General features: G+C 40.0%; 1 long non-coding RNA gene across 1 annotated transcript in view; it reads right to left on the bottom strand.

Moving 5' to 3' along the window:
- LOC123960821 overlaps positions 1 to 9,328 on the bottom strand; it is a 16,176-nt gene extending 6,848 nt beyond the window's left edge. The window contains exon 1 of the long non-coding RNA XR_006822606.1: positions 9,284 to 9,328. This is a non-coding gene — a long non-coding RNA (uncharacterized LOC123960821). The remainder of the gene's footprint in view (positions 1 to 9,283) is intronic.
- Between the last annotated feature and the right edge of the window lie 676 nt (positions 9,329 to 10,004).

Genomic DNA, 10,004 nt, shown 5'->3' with positions numbered 1-10,004 from the left:
CTTCATATATGTTGAATTGTATGCTCCCTGTTAACAAATTGTTTAGCTGACCCCCTGTCCACTGACCAAAACACTCCCGAAATAAATGAATTGGAAGTTGCCAACACTGTTTCTATCTTCCCTATAGTTAGAACCAAACTTTATTTACAGAACACTTCCCAGAAACTGTATGGAAAATTATTTGGAATCACAAACCCATAAAATAAAGAAATGTTTATGTTAGAAATGTTTCATTAATGAGGAAATTCGGACCTTGATGTCCCATAAAATATTTCTTGCTGAGCAGATTTATCAACTGACCTCATGCTGAGCACTAAATAAAAACTTCAACTAGTGATAAACATCTCACTTTTTAACACAACCTCCCAAGTCGTCCTATCAAATCACTCAGTCACTTTAGGGTGATCCCATTGGCTGGTAGGTGTGGATTAACTTTAAATAACCGGACAGCTTTGATGAAGGTGTTTGTTTGTAGTTCTAAATTTATCCACCGGTATTGAACTTGTTTTTTATTTGATTACATGTGACATTTTGTTGGCCTTAAGTGGGATAATTCCCTTCAGTTATACATTCAATGCTTGTGATTGGTATTATCTCTTACATAACTGGGTTTGCTTTCTCACTGGTTGGGGGATACTATGCTGTATGTATAGAACTTGTGTGTCATGAGGGAGTGAGTACATACTTTCATAATCACGTTCCAGTTGTCTCCGGTGCATAGGCCATACAGTGGGATCATGGGTCTTGTTTTAATCAGACAAAGGACCAAACCAAACCCCTGCAGCATTTTATAAGCATTGAACCAGTGAATCCCAAATTTTCACTGTAATCCTGGCCTGCTACAGTTTTTCTTTAAATAACCTGGCTTTTTTGGAGAGAAAGCCATCTGGTAACTGTACGTTTGAGTTTTATGCTAAGCTCAACAGCAGATGTTAGGTCAGAAGATCCAGTTAAGTATGTCATTACATTAAAAATGTTCTGAATGCTCTAAACTTATCAACTTGAGTTGGGCCATTTAGTTTCAGGATGAGAAGCAATAATTATAATAAATTATTGCTGCTGTCATTCACACAGTCTGCAGAATTGTGATTTTAAAGCTCCTCAAATAGAGTTATTGTTAACACTAACTGCAGTCCTGTTTAATGAACAACTAAACTCTTTGCAGTGTTGTGTGGGTTACCTTTTCCCTGTTGGGTCCAAATTAAATTGAAGGCAGTAATCCTTGAAGAACAGTTTTGCTCTAAATAGCCACTCTTTACTTCCCCAACCAGATGGGCTCCTTTATCTTGATGGACGTGTGTGCAGTCATCATCGCAACCAAGTTCTCTGAGCGTATGGAAATGAAGAAAGGACAGCCTCGTGCTGACGCTGTGTTCATCACTAAACTCTGTGACAAGTTAACCTGCTGGCTGCGGAGGATCTCCAGTAGATACAACAGGTCAGAAAGTGTAAATGTACTTTTTTGAAAGTAGCACTTAAAACACTTTGTTGTGTTTGTGGTCAGATTTGTAGTCTGCAGTGGCATGTTTGTATAACCATGTAAGATTGTGTCAAAAATATTGTGAAAAGGTTTAAATTAATTTTAGATATTACTCTTGTTCAGCCCGTGACCCTATCCCGGATAAGCGGATGAAGATGGATGGATGGACTCTTGTTCAGCGTGCTTGCTTCTTCAGGTCTCTCTGTGTCTATGTGTCTGGAGGATTTTGGTACAACGTCTTATGTTCTTAGCATGTAATCGTTTAGTTTGCATTAGAGACACAAATTAACTAATGCATTCAGAAGCAAACAAACACGCACACTATCAGGCAAAGAACACCCTCTATCTTCAGTTATTGTTTTGTCTTGTCCTTTTACCAACAGACATCATAACAAGGTGCACCCTAAAGGCAGGGCTAACGTGAAAAGTTCCTTATTGGTGAGTCAAGTCAGCACCTTTCTGCAGTACCACCAGCAGCAGCATTGTTGCCTCAATAATGAGAGGTCACTTAACTGACTCCCCTATCTTTCAGGCTCAGGCCTGGATAACCATCAAGAAAACAGCTGAGAGGACTGTCAACAGTAAACTCTTTAACCGAGTGATCATGTTTCTCTCAGTATACTTACCATGGCCGTAGAGCACCACAGGGAGGTGAGGAGCATGAATAGGTGGTGTGATCAAAGCTGCTTTGGGAATTAACAAATTTTAACTTTGCCTCTATTCTTAGCAACATTTTGCTAGTGTACCACACCTTTTCAGTGTTGCTGTATTCTTCAGAATCTTTTTATATGCTTTGAATAAAGAGAGGTGCAAAGAGCATGAAGAGTGGTCATTCTACGTGTTGTCTCCAGAGAACAGGTGAGTCTTATACACACCAAAGCAACAACTAATTTCTCTATCATTCTCTTAAATTCTAGTGTCATTTGGCAATCTTTCTCAATCAATTCTCCAACATTAACGACCTACTGCAGCTTTTATCCATCTATTCATTTTCTGCCAGGTATCGGGGTCCAGGATGTATTACCGTAATACTGCTGGGAACTAAAGACAAAATATGATATACTAATAAATATGTAAATTCTTCACCTGGCTTAGACCCTAAAAGCATGGTGAGACACACATATACTGCATGTAACCTGCAATAACTGTTACTGCGGTCAGGTATATACAGTGAACCCTCACAGAGTGTTTGGACACACACACACCTATCCGATCAAGCTGGATGTGATGTATTTAAATGTAAATGCTCCGTACTTGTATAGCGCCTTTCTAGTCTTTTCGACCACTCAAAGCGCTTTTACACTACATCTGCATTCACCAGTCACACGTCAAACGGAAATTAACAGTCACACACATTCATACACTGAGTCTAAGTGCTCAAACGGAAATTAACAGTCACACTCATTCATACACTGGCGGAACAGCCGCCAGGGGCAAATCGGGGTTCAGTATCTTGCCCAAGGATACTTCGACACGCAACCAGGGGGAGCCAGGGATTGAACTGCCGACCTTCCGATTAACGGCCAACCCGCTCTACCTCCTGAGCCACAGCCGCCCCATAATGTCTTTTAATAGCAGTTTAATAAAACAACTGATATGTAATAGTAGTTTGATCAGATTTAATACAAAATACAGGTTAAAAATGAATCTCACTCACTTTAGGAGCGATGGATGTTGAATTTTTCTGGTGATCTATTCTCTGCTGTCTTCCTGGTAGAGATGCTTGTTAAGGTAAATATCAGTTTTGTTTTTTTACCTTAAAATCTATTTTTGTAGCTCAGATTTTCAGCAGATTTTCAGTGTTTTGAGGAATCTATGATGTTTTAATTTTAAATTGGTGTATTGTTGCTTTAATACCAGGTTCTAGCTCTTGGTTTGATAATTGGAAATCAGAGCTACTTCCGGTCTTCTTTGAATATCGTCGATCGTTTCTTGGCAATTCTGTCGTCAGCCCACTTCATTATCATTCTGACCAGTACAGCTGACGATCACATGCTGGCCATCCTCAAAGTTTTACGCCTAATATACATATTTCAACCACTGAGGTACATCATTCATTTCTGTGTATATTTGATGTTTGTTTTCTGTTTGTGTGTGTTGACATTTAACATCTTTATTTCCTGTCTGTGTATAAGCATCCCATCTTATTTCATATAATGTTTGTTTATGTTTGTGTGTTGCAGGGTGAACACTCGCTCCGATACTGAAGTTGGCTGTTGATGCTCTGATGGCCTCAGTTAAACCCATCAGGAACATTCTTCTCATTTGCTGCGCCTTCTTGTTTTTCTATGGCATTCTTGGGGTGCAGGTAAGTTCTCACACACACACACACAAAGTATAATAGCCTATTAGCTTTGATGCAACTGAGATGATGTCAGGACAGTGATAAAATAACACTATAGACACTCTGTCTCTGTCTTTATCTCACACAAACACTGCAGTTGTTCAGAGGGAGGTTCTACTGCTGTGTGGGTGAGGACGTAAGAAACATCACCAACAAGACTGAATGCCTGGCGGCCAACTATCTCCGGGTACGAAAGACTTACAACTTTTACAACCTGCTTCAGGTATGGACTAACCCACCGAGCACACAGCACAGGTTTTAGATTTTGTCATAAAAATCACGTTCAGCCAATCAGCATGATCACGTGATCTATCATTATGTAAATTATGATGGAGATTTGAAACCAGAATTTCCAAAGGATCTCTCTACAGTAACACAGTCAGACAATTACACTGGATGATGTTTGCACTCACTGAGTGCTGTCTAGTTTCTTTTTAAGTTGGTTAAACAAAAGCACCATATTCATTTAACTGTAATGTAGGTGTTTACTGGAGAAAGAAATGGTAGGACCTGGGGAACAAAGTGTTGACTTACCAGTTATTTCTCTCTTTCCCATTCAGGCTCTGACGAGCTTGTTTGTAATGTTCTCTAAAGATGGATGGATGAACATCATGTATGATGGGCTGGATGCTGTGGGAGTGGACCAACAGGTATTTCTGCTGGCAAAGTAACTTATTGATGTGTTTACACTGTTATTTATACACAAGTTGTTTTGCCTTCTATAGACATCAGTGTAATAAATGCACCCTTGATGTCTCCTCACTACTCTTCTCCTCTCAGCCTGTGTTGAATCACAACGAATGGATGCTACTCTACATTATCTCCTTCATGATTATATGCTTCCTTCTGCTCGACATGTTTATTAGTGTAATGGTGGAGACCTTCCACCAGTGTCAGCAGAATCAAAAAAAAAGAGATGGAGAGTTACTTGAAGAGGGAGGAAAAGTCCAGTGCACAGTAAGAGATGAAGGGGCTTGTTGGCAGTCTATTTATCTGAGCATTGTCTTTCAGAGTCTAACAAACAAACGAGAAAGACTGGTTAGGTCATGCAAGCAGTGGCTGATCACACTGGCCAGGGAGATGCATGTATTCGGACTGGTTTAGACCAATGGGTTTAACAGAGGTAAAAACAGCTGCCTGCTGCAGCTGGATGTAACATTGATGAGATGATAATAGTGAACCAAAACAGTAGTGTGGACCATAAAACCAACATTGAAATGCTCTGTAGACTTGAGATGAATGCAGAATGGTGTGATAAGCCTCTTTGGGTTCATCACTTTGAGTGACTCCTTTTCCATGCATGTAGCCATGTGATCCATTGTTGATGTAATGATAATATTGATTAGAGCAGCTCTAAATGTTTTTAGTGTTTGTTATTTGTTTCCCTTCTATGTCTGTGTCTGTCTGAATGCATCTTTGTGTGTGTGTGTGTGTGTGTGTGTGTGTGTGTGTGTGTGTTCCAGATCCTGCACAGATTCCATATTACGCACGATACTCCTACATATGTCGAGCTATCCATTCTCTGTGTAGCAGCAGCTTTTTGGACTCTCCATGTCTGTCGTTATTGTCATCAATGTTGTGATAATGGCTCTCCAACATTACAATCAACCTCCAGTAATGCACACACACACACACACACAATCACTGGATTTGCATTTGCATTGACTCTGTGAGGCGATAGAATAAACCTGTGTGTCTGCTCAGTATATAGGGAAGATTACAGAGTATTCCTTCTATGTGGTCACCTTCATCCTGTTTACTGAAGTCCTGCTGAAGCTTGTGGCGTTTGGTATATGCAGAATCATAAAAATCAGGTGACACTGTAGAATGAGCAAGCAATTAGTTTCTCTTATTTGCATTTGTGTGTAAGCGCCTGAAGTGTTTAATGACTTTTGTGTGTGTTTAGTTGGAATCTGCTGGACATTGCTGTACTCGTGGTTTCCATCGTCAGCATCGTTTTGCACCAGATAAATATGGCAGGCATAGTTCCCATTAATCCCAGCATCCTGAGAGTTTGTAGAATACTCAGACTAGCACACGGTACTATACACACTCAAAGTGAAATCTTCTGAAGTTCTAAAGGTACCTTTGGGTGACAAACATATATATATATAAAGTTATCTGTGACAACTCTTGTGTCTCTCTTCAGTCCTGAAGGTCGAAAAGCTACAAGTTCTTCTAGAACAGACACTGAGGGGTTTATTTATTCTTTTGTCTAAATAAATCAATATAAATGTTTTGGTTTTGCACAGGGATAACTATGCTCTTGCTGTATTTGTGCTTGATGTTTACCCACATTACAGTATGAAGATTTTGTCCCTGAGGTATCTCTGGATATCATATTATCCCATGTCTACACACTAGAAACCCTGCGACCGTGCTGTGCACGCCAGTCAGTTTTATTTTTAAATTTGCATGTTAATAAAAACTAATCACATCAGATAGGGCCTAATTTTTGGCCGTCATAAAACTCAAGCTCGCTGTCCTGCCGGATTAAGTGATCACTGATCAATTAAAAGGGATACAGTCCTTTTAAGATCAACAGATTGAGGAAGTGTGTAATCATAGCCTGTCTCATATAAAGTAGTTCCTTTTAGTTGAGGTACAAAAAGGCTCCAGCCTCTGGTTGAATTTAGAGTATCTACATTTTAGTGTTTGTTTAGCAGGAGATCTAACGCTGATTTTGATTCCAAGTTGGGAATATTTATAATAATAATAATTTATGTGATCTTTTCATTCGTCTTTTACATCTATGCTGCGGTGGGAGTGGAGCTCTATGGCAAGTTAGGTAAGTTACACTACTAGCAGAACACACACCTTCACACGGGGTTACAGCAAAGGATCATGGTTCCAGAGCTGATCCCAAATATGCCCAGTATCCACATTGTTGACAAGGAAAGCCAGAAACCCTTTAGCTAATCCTCAAGAAGAGGCAGCCTAGTAGATACCACATATAATACCAATCACAAGCATTGAATGTATAACTGAAGGGAATTATCCCACTTAAGGCCAACAAAATGTCACATGTAATCAAATAAAAAACAAGTTCAATACCGGTGGATAAATTTAGAACTACAAACAAACACCTTCATCAAAGCTGTCCGGTTATTTAAAGTTAATCCACACCTACCAGCCAATGGGATCACCCTAAAGTGACTGAGTGATTTGATAGGACGACTTGGGAGGTTGTGTTAAAAAGTGAGATGTTTATCACTAGTTGAAGTTTTTATTTAGTGCTCAGCATGAGGTCAGTTGATAAATCTGCTCAGCAAGAAATATTTTATGGGACATCAAGGTCCGAATTTCCTCATTAATGAAACATTTCTAACATAAACATTTCTTTATTTTATGGGTTTGTGATTCCAAATAATTTTCCATACAGTTTCTGGGAAGTGTTCTGTAAATAAAGTTTGGTTCTAATTATAGGGAAGATAGAAACAGTGTTGGCAACTTCCAATTCATTTATTTCGGGAGTGTTTTGGTCAGTGGACAGGGGGTCAGCTAAACAATTTGTTAACAGGGAGCATACAATTCAACATATATGAAGAATAATTAATAATTACATTTGATTAAAATGGAGCATTTCTTACAACGAAACTTCTCAGGGAGTCATTTGGGGAATCGTTAGTAAATTACAGACCCATAAAATAAAGCATTACAATAATGTTGTATCCTAACTTTTGCTGTACCATTTAGTGGTTTCTAAGTAAGAATGATTTTGTAATGTTGCCTCCAGTCTGTGTGCCAGTCCCTCTTCCTTTCTGAATCTTGCTTTGTGTCTCTCAAGGACACACTAAGAGAATGTCATCCTGATGAGTATGGCTGTATGAGATACCTTTCCTCGGTCTCTCCATTGTACCTCATCAGTTTCGTGGTTATGGCCCAGTTTGTGCTAGTGAACCTGGTGGTCGCATCGATCATGCAAGCGCTGGAGGACACCAAAGAGGTACGTTACATCCATTCTTTGGTTAGAACAGAAGGACTGTGCTGTGGGAGGAAACATGACAAGAACAAAATAATAATAAACAAAGCTCTGATTTCTGACTTTGACATCGTCGTACCAATGGAAGAAGAATATTTGTATACCTCACAACAAACCTACTGACTGCTGTCTTCTCCCAAAGGAGGAAGAATTGCATGGCGCTAACCAGACCCGTCTGTCTCCTGGTAAGAGAGCGACAGACCCAGCTCCAGCCACATCAACGCAGAGGGACCCTCAGACTCGTGAAGATTTACTTGTTTGTTGGAGTAATATATAAATTTGATTTAATGCCACATGTTTGTTTACATGGCAATTGCTTTTATCATATTTTAATAGTGATTTTTAATTTATAAAATGTTTTTGTCATTAGTTTGTTATTTTAAAGGGGCTATATGTAAGTTTTTGAATTTAATAAATCAAATTGTCATTGCCTTATTGTCAGTGGGCTCAAAACTCACTCAGAAATGAAGCACACGGCTGTTTTCTCCGTTGCTTGCATCAGCCACTATTCTGCTTTTAATGTGAGGTCTCTGGGTCCGATTCAGCCCTGTGCGCGCTCCTGAGCCTCTCTCAGACTACAGCGACAACACGGCAGCCCACTAACACCATAAAACAACCGGCTCACAGCAAAACACACGCTTCACGTAAGGATCCAAAACAACAATAAAGGTTTATGTGCTGAAGCCAATCAGACCAAACAGGTTCAGATGATGTCGAGTAAGAACAAAGTGAGCATTAGTAAAACTGGAGAAACACAGAGAAAGTCACGTTAGCTCGCCGGCTAACGCAGAGCAGTTGCTAATGTTATCTGGTGCAAAGTTATATAACGTTAGCTTTCCACATTACTTCACCAACTAATGCCACCCATGTTACTATCATGTGTACCACTGTTGATTTAGTCTGCAAGAAAGGATGAAACGGCAAAAAGCAAATGTGGAGCAATTTGTTTACTATCGTTAGCCAATAGTGATGCAGCCAGGAGCAGCCAGCTAACACTACAGTAGCTCGGACCTGCCGCTGTTTTCTTTGTAACATTCAGTTTATGTTTATTTTGGTTTTACCAATACTCAGATATACAGCTTCTCCACCTCTCAGTCGTAACTAACGTCACCCACATAACATAAAACACTGCAACAAAACAGTCACGAGGAAGGAAGAGCCATCCACTAACACTAGTTACAGTAAAGTTACTGACTGTGGTCTAACTGTTATAAAGTGTGACACAGTCTCGTTAAAATATTCAGTCCAGCTCACTAACCGTTTCATTATCATCCAGTACATGTAGCTGTGCTGACATTGCTGAGCCTCCAGAGACAGATTCACAGATAGTAAAGACAGTTACTGAAAGCAGCGGGCGAGCTAACGCTGTAGCACGTCTGCTAAATGCAGTAAATGTACTGTGATCATGTAACGAGCATGGATTAGTTCAACCTGCAGCTGATAAAAATATTACTGTAACGTTGCAGTGGGAGTTTACCTGAGTTTCCAGCTCTGTCTGTTCTCCCTGCCTGTCTATAGCCGCTGTCACTCTGCCTTTTTTCGGGAGTATTGTGCTGATATGCGGCTCGCTGCGCTGAATGAAAGGTACCACGCCGGTGTTGATCTGCCTCTGAGACGGGAAAGTTGAAGTAACAGAGCCTGAACATGTCTGTGTGAGAAGCCACAGCCTGCCTGCAGGTGTTTCTGCGTTTATTGCAGGATTTCTGTATGACAGTGGTTGTGTTTTGGATTATGCTCGCTCATGAGTTCAAGCGAGCACGCGTACGAGCACAAACCTGGTTGCAATCTTAGAACCGCACCACTAGTGGCCGCTGGAAACTACATAATGTCCCTTTAAATTCTGAACACATAAATACCTAATATGTTGTCTAGGACTGAGGTCCACTTACTTTAAGGGTTGGTGGGTGTTGCTGGACCGTTTGTGAACAGGTAACAAATATAGAGCATGAAAACTTGAACAGCTATAAAATACTTTTAAACAGGAAGTGCAAACTTACAGGGGGGAGACCAGTGTCCCAGTTCCATAGTACATACAAATGGAAGCGCTTGCATTGTCAAAGTCTACTGTTTTTGCAGTTCACAATAAATCATGCAGTTACACACATTTTGTTCTAACAGGAAATGAAATAAATGCATGTCAGGGAAAATAATTCATTCCCAAAGAATACGGAGTCAAATAGATGTGTTGAATCATTTCT

Source organism: Micropterus dolomieu, linkage group LG21 (genome assembly GCF_021292245.1).
Source record: "Micropterus dolomieu isolate WLL.071019.BEF.003 ecotype Adirondacks linkage group LG21, ASM2129224v1, whole genome shotgun sequence".
Taxonomy (NCBI): Eukaryota; Metazoa; Chordata; class Actinopteri; order Centrarchiformes; family Centrarchidae; genus Micropterus; species Micropterus dolomieu.
This window is presented reverse-complemented; position numbering and strand designations above follow the sequence as displayed.